At 38.5% G+C, this 14,543-nt stretch overlaps 1 pseudogene; it reads right to left on the reverse strand.

Annotated features, from left to right (window-relative positions):
* Nucleotides 1-225: 225 nt before the first annotated feature.
* LOC118836877 lies at nucleotides 226-13,909 on the reverse strand (annotated as a pseudogene).
* Nucleotides 13,910-14,543: the final 634 nt, after the last annotated feature.

The raw sequence follows: 14,543 nt of genomic DNA on the forward strand, positions 1-14,543 counted from the left end.
CATTCCGACTCCATAGTTCTTTCTCTGGATGTGGATGGCATTTTCCATCTTGAGTCCTTTGGAATTGTTTTAGTTCCTTGCATTTTTTTGTAATAAAAGTTTATCCTTACACAAATCTACAAGCTTTAAAACAGAGTAAAAATACCTGTTGTCACTTAGCAAAGAAAACATTAAAAGCAGCGAACAGGCAGGGGTGGCCCCGATCATCCTGATTGTGGCTCTTGGTTATCTGCTTTGTTCAATGTATGTGGAAATGTCAATTTCTTCAGGCAGTTCTGCCATGTTTACTTCAAAGTGGTCCTGGACATCATTAAGGATCTTGGCATCCCCCTCATCAGACACAAAAGTGATGGCCAAGCCTTTGGCACCAAATTGGCCAGCCCTGGCAACCTGGTGCAGGTAGGTGTCAGAGTCCTCAGGCATGTCGTAATTGACCCTCTCAATATCCATGCCTCAGCCAAAGAGATTGGTGGCCACCAGGATCCACTGCTGGAAATCCTTGAACTGTTGGTATCCTGATAGTCTTTCCTCCTGAGAATGGCAATAGCTGGAAAGTTCTGTTCTACCAGGAGCTAAGCCAAGGCTACACAGCGCTGCACTGACTTCACAAAGATCACCACCTGGTTAAACTCCAGAACATCCAAGAAATCAAAGAGTTTTTCTGTTTTTCTCACTGTCCTTAAGCTTCACATAGTATTGCTGTGGTCCATGCAGCATCAGTTTTGTCTCATCATCCACAAAAACTTCCCTTGGATCCTGTATGAACTTTCTGCAGATAGGTCTTAACTCCTTACTTGGAGTGGCACTGAACATCATGCACTGCTTCTTATGGGGTGTCAAGTGGAAGATCTCTTGCACATCCCAGCTCATATCAAGCTGCTCTAGCATCCTGTCACACTCATCCAGTACAAAGTGCTTCACATTTTTCAGATTGAGACATTATGTACTAAGGCCAGAATTTGGCCAGGTGTCCCCACCACTACATGAGGGCAGTTCTTTTTCAGAACTTCTTCATCCCTCTTGATCGGAAGGCCACCAAAGAACACAGAAACCTTGACATGGGGCATGTACTTGGAGAAGCGCTCATACTCCTAACAGATCTGGAAGGCCAACTCCCAAGTGTGGCATACAACAAAAACAATTACCTGTCCATCCATGGGCTCAATCTGCTGCAGGGTAGCCAACACAAAGACTTGTCTTGCCCATTCCAGACTTGGCTTGCCATAGGACATTCATTCCCAAGATGGCTTGGGGAATATATTCATGCTGGACTTCAGATGGATGCTCAAAACTGCAGTCCACAATAGCCCTCAGGAGCTCAGGCTTCAGAAGGAAATCCCTGAAGCTTGAGCTAGTGGAGACATAGGAGCCCTTCACAGCCTTCTTGGCAGGGGTAGGCATGCTCTCTGTTATGGACTGGGGCTCCTCATTCTCTTTATAATCAAGCAGGAGAAGGACCAAGTCAATTAAAGTCTATTAAAATCAGTCATTGCACACTGTGGCTATTACTGGGTACAGTGTTCTCTTGGTTCTGTTCACTTCACTCAGCATCAATTCATATAAGTCTTTCCAGGTTTTTCTGAAGTCCACCTGGTCATCATTTCTTATAGCACAATAGTATTCCATTATATTCATATACCACAACTTGTTCAGCCATCTCTTTTTTTTTACTAATGAAGTATATGAGTCATGGTCCTCACCTGAAAGTGAGGTGGGGAAGGAATGCCAAGGGAGACTAGAGGAGCAATCAAAGAGTTCGGATAACCACTGTGATAGTTGGGATAGTGAATTGATTAGGGAGGTTTAAAAAGGATTGCCTTACTACTGTGACAATCCAGTTGAGATTATAAATAGTATCCCTTAAGTCTTTGTGAAGTTTAAAACTTTAACAGCTTAAAGGAGAATATAGACTCCTCAAGGGCAGATTATTTTTTGGGGGGGAATGCAAGTGACTTGCACATTTTGAGAATTGGAGGAGGAGCAGGGCTATGTAATTCCAGTGTGAAAACTCCCTTTACTAATGAAGATCAGCATCTGTTCTACAGCACATTGTCTTACAGAGTTGCAAGGAGCACTGAAAGTTCAAGATCCTTGCCCAGGCTCTCAAAGCCAGTTAGTGTCAGAAATAAGACTTGAACCAAGTACTCGTAACTCCAAGACTAGCTCTCTAGAATTAAACTGTTCACCATGTAGTTTCTCAGTTAATGAATATTATACTCAGAGTATAACTACTACCATTTTTATGTCTGTGAAAGTTATTGACCAGAAAAATCAAATAGTTCGGGAATCTTTTTTGTTAATAATGGCCATTGGTTATTTCAAAAGCTTGTAAAGGAAATAAATAACAAAGCAAGTTTTGTTTAAAGAACAATAAGTTGACTTTTCTCAGATACTGCATCAATCAACAGAAGAAAAAAATGCTACCTTCCTTCCTAGGATAACCCTAAATTCTGAAGCTGCATCTACATAAAGCCTCAAAAAAATTTTGGAAATAAAGAATGGTTAAGTCAGCAGCTGATTATCATTAGGATAATCCAAATTTGATGTCCACCAGATACATTAGAGTGAATCGTAAGGCAGATAATTTTTTTCTGATCATTTATTTTTCTTTTTCCTTTGGTCTAGGCTCCTGGCCATCTGCTTCATCAGTGGCTAAACTTGATTGACATGTATGCCTAAAACCCTCAGAGAAGATCTTTGGAAAAGCAATGGATGACTCTGAATACATCAATTACCTGATACTCATCAGACTGTTTACTTAGGCTTGACAATCCAAAGGTGTGATTCCAGGATAAAGGTCCACCCCCTTAAAGAAAATTATTTCCCTAGAAAATATTTTTGCTTCTGCAGGCCTGTGATAAAAAGCAAGTGGCTCTATGTAGATTCACCCTTAGTGTTAGTGAGATATTTCAGGATTCTTTTTCCCCAAGATCAAGAACACCAAGAGAAAAGGAACAGGACACATTTGATTTCCTTTTTTGTCATAGGCAAGGAGATGGGAGATATGCAGCATGAATGATTTATCAAAATTCTAGTTTAAATGGGTGCCTAGAATTGAGCACAGTATTCCAAGTGTAGTCTGAACATTACAGAATATAGGGAGACTATTGCTTATTTTCAGCCTGGGATATACACACAAACACACACAATATACATTGAGAGGGATATATACATACACAGACACACACACACACACAGACACACACACACACACATATATATACACACACGTACATACATATGTATGTATATATTTGTAGGTATATTTGTGTATGTCTGTGTGTTCATATCCCAAGACGATATCACTTTTTTTGCAGGTGCACCAAGTTTTGGGCTCAAGTGAAGTCTATGATCAATATTCAAACTTCCATGAAATTGTGATATGGCTTACTATCAAGTCAGATTCTCCATGATTTGTTTAATTCCTTTTAGAATTATACTACGTGAAATCTTTAAGTTTGGCCCTGATAAATCTGACCTGGTAAATTTCCTCTTGCCATTTTCAATCCACCATTTCATCTGGTTGAGAAATTTTGAAATCTTTATTCTGATATTTACAACACTGCCAATCTCACTCAGCTTTGTGCTATCCCCACTGCCTGGAATTTTCTGCCTCTCACCTCTGTCTCTTAGTTCTTCTAGCTTCCCCCAAGACTCAGCTCAACTCCCAGTTTGAGCAGGAGGGCTTTCCTGTTCTTTTCCAACATCAAGACTTCCCTTCTCAAATTGTTTTCCATTTGTTTTGTATACATCTTGTATGTACCTAGTTGTTTAAGTGTTGCCTTACCCATTAGGATTTAAAATCCATGAGGGCAGGGACTGTCTTTTGATTTGGTGGGGTTTTTTTGGGGGGGTATCCCTAGAACTTAGTTCAGTGTCTGGCATGTGATAAGCCTTCTCCTATTAATAAATGCTTGTTGACAGACTATGTGAATAAACATTGCAGGGCCAAGCAGAGAGTTCTGGAGCACACTGCTAGAGAACTAGTCTGAGCTAAGGGCTTATGGTATGAATGCTACATGAAGATGTAAAACATTCACTTAAATTTTGCAAGGTTATAAATGACAATGTGCACCTTGATCTTTTCTGGTAGCACTTTTTGACAGGGGGTAGCAGGGTCACAGTATGAAAGCTCTCACCAAATAAATGAGGGGAAAGAAAAGAGCAAAAAGGTAGAGGAGAGGCATGCTGAGGGTGTCCAAGATAAAAAGGCCTTATCCTACAGCACAATTTTACCTAGAAGCATCGTTCTCTCCCCGAACCCCCTAAACTATTTGCATTTCTAAGAGAGTCTGGGAATAGAACAGGGAAGAAAAATAAACTCTCAACACTTCTTCAAGTTAGGGCTCCTTTATTTCTTGGTCACAATAATGCCAAATGCCAGCTAATAAAAAAAATTTTGTTTAAGAGTAATTCCAGGGGCAACTAGGTGGCATAATGAGTAGAGCAACAGCCCTTGGAATCAGGAGGACCTGAGTCCAAATCTGACCACAGATACTTGACACACTTACTAGGCATGTGACCTTGGGCAAGTCATTTAACCCCAATTGCCTTGCTTCCCCCTCCAAAAAATTAAGAATAATTCTATGTATTATATTTTATAATATCAATTGAATAATTTTCCTTTGCTAAAGAAGGGGTTATTTATTTAAAAAATACACTACATAGTGGTTTTCATATAGCAAAACATAAATGAAGAGTTAAATGGGATCATTCAATATATTCATTAGGTTGTGTAATATATTAGAAAGGGCTTTGAACTTAGAAAAAGGTTCAGATTTTGCTCTGGCAGTTACTATCATAGTATCTTAGAGTTGCAAGGGAACTCTGAGGGCAACCAATCCAAATTAAATCTGAATAGGAAACAATTTTTACAAGATTTAGTCTCCACTTGAAATTCCCCAATGAGTGAGAGACAGCCCATTCCACTCTTGGACAACCATAATATTTAGGAAAATTTTCTTTAGTGTGGGCCTAAATCTCAGTAATTTCTACTCATTTCTATAGTTCATCACTTTTGAACCAAGTAAAACAAACTTAATTCCTCTTCCATATGAAAGCCCTTCAAGTATTTGAAGAGATCTAGAATGCATCTCCCCTGAGTTTCCTCTTCTTCAAGTTGAAGATCTTCAGTTCCTTCAAACAACCCTCAAATGGCAAATAAACCTTCAGTTGAACTTGAGACATTTCACCATCCAAATATTACTTCTGTAGGATATTCCTCCAGCATTTCAATACCTTATGGATTTGTAATTTTATTGGTATGAATACCCTCACCTTGGTTGCAGATTAGAATCCTTCTCCAATTTAAGAAATGGTCCTCGAGAGATGCAATAGCAAAAAAAAGAAGAAAGGAAGGAAGGAAGGAAGAAAGAAAACACCTTATAATGAACCTCCAAAGTCAGGTTCATCACTGGCCCATCAACCAATCACTCAACAATTATTAAGTGCTTACTATGTGCCAGGCACTGTGCTAAGCTCTAGAGACATAAAGAAAATGAAAATAAACAAGGTTCTTACATTCTAATGGAATATTAGTAACTAAGAATTCGATGTCTTTCCTAAAATGTGGCAGCCCAGAACTGAACGTAATACTTCCTATATAGTTGAATGAGCATAACAGGATATACCAGCACTCATTCTAGACACTATGGATCTTTACATAAACTAAGAATATATTAGCCCTTCCAGGTGCCATGTTATACTGCTAAGGCATATTAAATGTGGTCTTAGAGTGAGGAAAATCTGGGTTCAAGTACTGCTTCTGACAGAACAGCTGACACTAGGCAAGAAGATAGTCACCCTTGAGGCAGCCAGGTGGTGCAGTGGATAAAACATTGGGCTTGGAATGAGGAAGACCTGATTTCAAAACCAGCCTTGGATAATAGACAATGTGTGGCCCTGAGCAAGTCACTTAACCTGTTTACCTCTATTTCCTCATCTGTAAAATGGAGATAACACCAAATACCTTGCAGGGCTGTGAGGATCAAATGAGATAATGTTGGTAAAATGCTTAGTACAGTACCTGGTACTTTGTAGGTGTTATTTAAATGCTTATTCTCTCCCTCCCTCCCTTCAACATCCCCGAAAGCATTCTCATACTGTAAGTAGAAGTGCAGGTAAGGACCTGTATTGGTGGAGAATTTTTCCTCATTAGGAGTTCCCTGATGAAATAACAGAAACAACCAATGGAATAACAGGGCCAGCCCCTCCTCCACCCCCAAAAATGTCCTTGATACCTGTCCCCTCCAAAACCTGTATTTTACGTGAATGGTTATCTAAACATCTTTATTTCACTTATGAAGCTTATGCTTTGAATCTGTATCAGATTTTTGCCTCTATTAAATTTCATCGCTCATGAAGGAAAAGGTTATCTACCCTTAGAGAAACAGAAGGCAAATAAGTATAGTATGGTCTTACATAGATGCATATGAATGTAGATGTCTATATATGACTTGTTATCAATATCTAAGTATATGTATTGTAAGTGTACATATGTATGTATGTACAGGTGTATGTGTATATTTGTATATCTGTGTGTATGTGTATATATGTAAGGGTGTGTGTATATATGTATATGATTAATTCTAGCTTTCTGGGGTAGGGAGGAAGGGGGGAAAACAAAGTAAAAAGTGCACAGTAGAGAATAAAAGAAAACTTATGGGGAAGCAAAGAAAATATGGACAGCTCTCAACACAATGTGTAGTATTTATTATATAGGCTTTCTTGAAATGGAAATTTATTGTTATATATTTTGAATTCTCTCTTACATTCTTTTGTGCACATGCCAATGCTTTTTTTCTTTACTTTTGTATTAAGTTTGTTTCTCTTTTTCTCTTATTTTGTATTTAAATTCAAAATAAAAAAAACTACAAAAAAATTCATCTTTTTAGTTGTAGCCCATTTTTGTAGCCCAACCATTCCATTTTGAATATTGGTTCTGTTGTTCAACATTGTTTATTGTCTGTCACACTTGTATTATCTGCTCATTTGATAGGCATTCCCTCTTAATTCTTTATCCAAGTGCTACATCAAATGTTTTAATAGCAAAGGACCAAGGACAAATCCCAGGGTCTCTTCAGTAGAGTCCTCCCTCTAAACTGGCAAGAAGCCATCCATAGCTATTCTTTGGTCCAATTGTTTTGAATCTGCCTAATTGTGCTTTAATTTAGTGCACATCTTCCTGTCTTGCCCAAAACGATTTCATAAACGACTTTGTCAACTTCTTTGAAGGACCCTAGACATGCACTATATGTCTACAGAATTCCTCCGATCTAACAATCTAATAATATTGTGCAGAAAGGAAATAAGGAAAATCTGTCAAGACCTTCAGCAAGGCAAGGCTTGCTGATGTCACACCTTAATGATCTCTCATAACTTTATAAATGCTCACCAATTATTCTTTCAGTAATATTATCCAATTTATGTTTCTCCTCTCCACTCACACAGACACCATAAGCTTGAGGGCAGGGACTATTTTGTTTTTGTCTTTGTAATTTTTTTCTTTGTATCCCCACCCAGACAGTGCCCTCCACATACTAAGCACTTGATAAATATTTACTGAACTGAGTTGCATTGCATTACACTGAAATTAATTTCATTGAATTAAAGTTTTTCTTGGAGACTCACAGCATTTCACAAAAGAGGCAGACCAATCAGTGACACTAAAATCAGTGGGCAATGTTAGCTCCATTTTAGCCAACACAAGGGAAGTCATAATGTCAAAATAAAACACCTAAGAATGGGAGAGGGCAAACCAGGATGTACCTGGGAGAGAGGTCGGGGCAGAGACAATTAAGAATATAATCAGGAAACCTTATACACCATTGTTTGTAGGCTTCAGGAGAAGGAAGGGAATCACAATGGCCAGCAGGAGGCTGCCCTCTAGATTTAGACCACTGATTTTACATCAAGTTCTATCATATCTCCTAGTCGTTTGTAAGTGACACGTGGATCCTTCATCCATCCTATATCAGGACAGCTCAGCATTTGACCACTTATTATGGATCTTGTAAGGGGGATTCCTGCTCAGATACAGAAAATAAAGGCTAATCATACTTTCCTTACTAACTACCTAAAAGACTTGTTTTTAGAAAAAATGCTTTGCAAATCTTACATCTGCATTCTTCTTATATTCATCATTAGGGAAAAAAAAAAGCAGGTGCTAAAATTCTGTGATGCTGGACAGTATTTATTTGAAAGCTATAAAGGTTAAAATGATTGCATAACAGCTCATCAGCCTTCCAGGTGATTTAATTTTATTGTATTTCAAACTTCTTGGGTGGATCTGAACTAAATAGAACATTCATTTCTGCTCTTCAGTGAAAAGCAAGGAACCAATCACTCACTTAATGGTTGTTCTAAAGCGGATAGTCCAAGATGTACCACATTCTCTTGGAACTAATCCAAGGGTTTTCTAGGAAATTGTCCTGGAAAATATGACAACACTGGAACACTTAAATCTGAAAAACTTTGCTTTAGGATGTTTAGCTGCAATAACCCAAATCCTAACTCCACACAATCATTTTAAAAAAGGATCCCTGTTTAAATAGTTACCTTTATCCCATAAATCATCAGAGAGATGCTTCGATATACAATTTTCTTACCAAAGACACTATTATCCTCAATGATTTTCATAGTAACAGTATGATAAAGTGGGAGAAGCACTAGGTGTAGAGTCAGAGGACCTGGGTTCGAAGTCTAGTTCTGACACTCTCTACCCTTGTATGACATCCAATGATGTCCTTAACTTCTCTGGGCCTGTTTCCTTAATGAGGGTATTGAACTAAATAGTCTCAAAGGTCTCTTTTGGTTCTATGATCCCATGTTTGAAAGGGACTGTGGCAGAGAGTGACCCAATGTATAGAGAATGGAGTTATAGAGTGTGTAGAACAAGAAAATAAGGGAGAACAATAAAGTGAATGAAAATCATTGAGTGAAGCTTTCAAGGCTTGATTTGCACCTACGTCCCCACACCAAATTACTTTATTTATTTTGTAGGCACTTTTATAAATCATTAATGTATATGTCTCCCCTTGGGGAGTGTAAGCTATTTGAAGGAAGGGACTGTTTAATTATTTGTCTTTGATCTTCAGTGCCTAACATAGTGGCTGGCACATGAAAGGTATCCAATCAATGCTTCTTGATGGATTGATTAATTTTTTTTGCCCATGAATTTTAAGCCTTGGTTTGAGGAAACTTGAGAGAATATAAGTCATCCAACAAATATTTATTAAGCACTATTATGTGCCAGCCATGGTGCTGGCATACACTGGGGATAACAAGGAAAGGCCAAGATAATCCTTGCTACAAAGAACTCACATTCAAATGGGAAAGACAACATTTAAACAACTATGTACATGTCAGACAGATAGAGGGTAAATGGGAGGTAATCTCAGAGACTATTGAGAAGGACTGAGAAAGGCCTCTTGCAGAAGGTAGGATTTGGGTTGAAACCTGAAGGAAGCCAGGATGTAGAGACAAGGAAAGAGAAGATTCCAGGTGTGTGGGAAAACTAACAGAAAGGCATGGTTTCAGGAGATGTAGTATTGTGCACAAAGAACAGAAAAAAGAACAATGTCTCTGCATCACAGAGTCCTAGAGTTGAATTAGGTTGAAGAAGTCTGGAAAGATAGAAAGGGGTCAGGTTGTAAACGGCTTCAGAAACCAAAAAGAGAATTTTATATTTGATCATAAATATAATAGGAAGCCATTCGAGTACAAAGTAAGTCCAGAGGTTGGTATATCCTAACTGCTTATTAAGCCCGGAGGAATTATGCCCCAATGCCCTCCAATACTACAATGTCAGTTGGAAGCAACAGATTGATCAGTTCAGCTGATCAGCCTTTGTATATCTAAATGATATATTTCTGAACCTGCCACTGTGGATGTAAGGAAAAAGAACAACCAGGGGCAATACGAGCCAATGTAGGATTTAAGATACGAATGAAATCAGTAGTAACAACACTGCTACCAGTGTATATCTCTATAGGTGGGTTGAAGAAACAAAAATCTATTCTTTGAGCTCGATTTCCCCATTCGTATAATGGGAATAGTAAAATTGATACTGCATCCCTTGCAAATTTATTGTCAGTAAAATATTTGTAAACTACAAATTCGAGGTGGTATTATTTTCTACTAGTCAAGTCAATAAGTGTTATTTAGTGCTTACTGTGTGCTAGGCCATGTGTTAAGCCCTGAGAATATGAATGCAAGAGAGTCCCAGCCCTCGTGGAGTTTACATTCTCATGGGGGAATATAGCACATAAAAGGGACCTGAAAAGGAAGGGGGAGGACAAGGGCATTGTAAGAAAAAAAATACAAGGAGATTGAAGAGTGCAGCTGAAAGAATGAAGATTTCCTTTATCTACAAAAGAAAGAATATGAAGAGAAAATTGATAGTGTGAGAATAAGTCACTAATGTAAAATTTCATGAGCAGAGCAGAAATTATCAAGAAAACTCCTTAAAACATTTATAATACTAATGGAAAATATATCAGTCTATGTTATTGCCATCCTTATTTCACATTTTCAAGAGACTGAGCATTTAGATAAAATATCCCAGAAGGCAATCCTATGGATCATTTAGTGGTCTGCTTTTATATCCAGTAAAACTTCAACTTAAGTGTGCAAAATGACTCTTCAAATAACTAATTTAAATAATTTACATCTACAAATGTTTCATCTGAGGCAATTAATGATTTTTATCTGACTCACTATTAATTACCTTTGCAAATACAATCATCTAACCATGAAAATAAGCTCTAGTCCACCTAACGAGGCACTAAAAATGGTCAAGGAAAACTCAGGATAAATTTCAGGGTCTAATGAAAACTAGGCAATAGGGTTATTACTCACTTATTCAACAAATATTTGTTAAGCATCTTCTAGGGCAAAGTATTGTGCTTTGCAATAAGAGTTGAGGAAGAGATGGTGGCTTTCCATGACGTATAAGAACTGATCCCAATCCAGACCATGGGAGTTTACAATCTATACAGACAGATGAGACATGAGTGTAAGTAATTATAGCATTGGACAATATATGATAAATTCAGATAAATGGCATTTTAAAAACTGCTATTGGAATACAAGAACAGGAAAATACAGCTTTTGGCTGAAAGATCAGGGACAGGTTGGTGAAAGTGACAGGATTTGGGTTGTGGTTTGAAGCACAGAACAGAGTTCAAAAGATTGATATTAAGTTTCATCCTTATTACCTCTTCTTTCTACTTTCCCTTTGAGTTGAATGTCATTTGTTGTAGTAATACAATGATACAAGACAATTCCAAAGGATTCATGATGAAAAATGCCATCCACCTCCAGAGAAAGAACTGATGGAGTCTGAATGCAGATCAAAGCAGACTATTTGCCAATTTATTTTTTCATGTTTTTTTTAATATGTGTTTTCTTTCACAACATAACTGATACAGAAATATGTTTTTCTTGATTGCATATGCATAACCTATGTCAAATTGATTACCATCTCAGGGAGGGAGGAAGATAAGAGAGGGAATTTGGAACTCAAAATTTTTAACAATGAATGTTAGAAGTTGTTTTTATATGCAATTAGAAAAATACAAAATATTATTTAAAATAAAGAACCCTGGATTTAGAGTCAAAAGACTAGGGCTTGAATCCTGGTTATGTGTGACTTTAATAACTTTGTCTCACCTCTCCAGGCCTCAACTTTACCACTTTTCAAAATAAAGGGGTCAGAACAAGTGGTCTGTCAACTCCCTTCTAGATCTGAGGTTCCATGAAAATGTGTGTACAGAAGAAAGTTAAGCAAGCATTCTTCAAATGAGTCATTAATGTTGGAAAAAAACAAGCAATATGGCCACTAAGAGGAAGTAGCAAAGTAGGAAGCTGCAGTCATAGCAGTATTTCAAGAAGATGTGGGGACAGTAGAGGATTTTCAGAGGATTGTAGAGACCATGAAGGATTGTCAGAGGATGCTGAGTACTATACAGAATTGTCAAGGGGTGGTGGGGATCATGGACGATTGTCAGGGGATGATGGGGACCATGAAAAATTGGCAGGAGATAGTGGGAACAACGGAGGATTGGAAAAGGACGGGAGACCCAGACTACACAGAATTTGGTGAAAGAACTAAATGAGCACCACCACCTGTAAATCTTGGCAAGCCAGGGCCCTGCACCTCAGTGAGCCAGACACTTTGGAAGATCCAATTCAAATAAATCTAGTTGTTCATTCTCAAGGAAGTAGGAAGAGAGACCTCACCACTGCCTAGGTAAGCTTTTCACCACAGAGGCAGCAATTATCCACCTGAACTAGGAATCAGGAACTTCCTGCCACCTTCCTATTCCACCTACTTAGATGCCACCTATTCCCCAACCCTCCTACTGTGTGTTCTTTCCTAATTAAATTTTTCTTGGGCTCTTTATATCCTATCCTTGTACTTGTCATAATGTATTTGTGCACAAGCCCCAAGAGGGCAAGAACTGTATCCTTACCTTTGCGGTTTCAAGACAAAACAATATGCATGTATTAAGAGCCTGCTATGTTTCAGGTAGCTAGGTGCCATAGTGGATAGAGCACCAGGCCTGGAGTTAGGAAGGCTCATCTTCCTGAGTTCAGATCCAGCCTCAGATACTCACTAGTTGTATGTCCCTGGGCAAGTCACTTAATCCTGTTTGCCTCAGTTTCTTCATCTGTAAATGAGAAGGAAAAGGCAAACAATTCTAGTATCTTTGCAAAGAAAGCCCCAAATGGGGTTACAAAGTGTCAAACACCACCGAAAAACAACAAATGCTTTCAAGTACTACGCCAGGTGCTGGAGTGAGATACTGATGTTAAAGTGAGACAGTCTCTGTCCTCAAGGAGCAACATTTTACTAGGGGAAGGCAATGTGTTCACAGATCAGTAAACGTGGGTTATATTGAAAATAGATAAGCAACGATTTGGAGTGAGGCTAACAATTGGAGGAATCAGGAAAAGTCTCTTGAAGGAAATGGAACTTGAGCTGAGGCTTGGAGGGTTCTAAGGGTCCAAGAGGTGGAGGTAAAGAAGGAGAGAATTATAGGCATCAGGGACAACCTGTGCAAAGACACAGAGAGGAGATGGGATGTCATGTATGAGGAACATATAACCATACTGGAAAGATAGGTTAGATCCAAATTGTGAAGGCTTTAATTGCCAAAAAGAAAACTCTGCATTTGATCCCAAGGCTAGTAGAAAACCATTGAGGCTTCTTGAGGAAATGAATGACAGTCAGGGTTGCACTTTAAGAATATGAATTCAACATCTGTCTGTAGGATTATTTGGGGGAGGAAGAGCTGGATGCAGAGAGACCAATAAGGAGGCTGTTTCAAGTGATTTTCAAGTGATGATGATGCCTGAGGCCAGTCACAGGATTGTAACTCAAGTGGTCATGTGGATTATTGGAGTAATACAAATTTAGACAGTCATTTCAGTTCTGTATAGTTCTGTTGTAAATCATAATACTTCTTCTAAAAGTGCAAGTGCTCCAAATCTTCATAAAAAAATAAATGTGCCTCACATGGGTCCATGAATTTTATAATATGTTTTTACATCGAATTGCTGATATAAACAGGAACTTACACACACACACACACACACACACACACACACACAATATATTTGCCTGGGGGCCCACACACCCTGAGAGTAGTCCTGTGATTGAGCAACACAGCTGGATCAACAGAATACTAGGTCTCAAATGCAAATCAGAACTTTGAAAAGACCTGACTCCTTTCCACTCATCTTAAACCTTATAATCGTCATTATATTCCATAATCCAACAGCACTGACCTTCTGTGGATTGCTGTTCCCCACACAAAATATTTCATACCCCAACTCCAAGATTTTTCATTGGCTGTTCGCCATACCAAGAATACTCTTCTTCATCATCTCTGCCTTCTGGCTTCATTCAGGACTCAGCCAAAATCCCATATTTGGGAGGAGGCTTTTTGGTATCTTCATTCCCACCTTACTCCACTAACCCCACCCCCACCCCCACTGCACACATACAGACAGAAACAGACACAGATCCTTCCAATATCTTCCCTCTGAGATTACCTTTCATTTAAGCTGTACCTTGTACATACAGAGCTGTTTGCATGTGGTATCCCCCACTAGGATGTGAACTCCTCAAGAGCAGGAACTTCATTTTTGCCTTTCTCTGTATCTCTAGTGCTTGGAACATAGTAAATCCTTAATAAATATTTATCGACTGGCTGATAGAGAATGAAACAAAATGAAGGAAGGGGAGAAATAATGAAGACTGAAGCATAATAAGAAAAAAAGCAGTTACAGCTGGTTTGCCAATTTTTTTTCCTGTTAGGTACATAGGTGAGACAAACAGAAGGGAGACACAAACGTGTATTGCTTCTGTAGGGGAATGAAGACAATGGAAGAATCCTTTCAAATGAGCATTAGTGGCTAGGGTCTGCTCTATAAATGATAGAATGAATACAACATCTGCCCAGCCCTGGAAGATGAAATGAAGACTCTAATTGTCATTTCAATCCAGATGATCCTAAAGGGAGTCTTTGCAACCATTC

Source organism: Trichosurus vulpecula, chromosome 2 (assembly GCF_011100635.1).
Source record: "Trichosurus vulpecula isolate mTriVul1 chromosome 2, mTriVul1.pri, whole genome shotgun sequence".
Classification (NCBI taxonomy): domain Eukaryota; kingdom Metazoa; phylum Chordata; class Mammalia; order Diprotodontia; family Phalangeridae; genus Trichosurus; species Trichosurus vulpecula.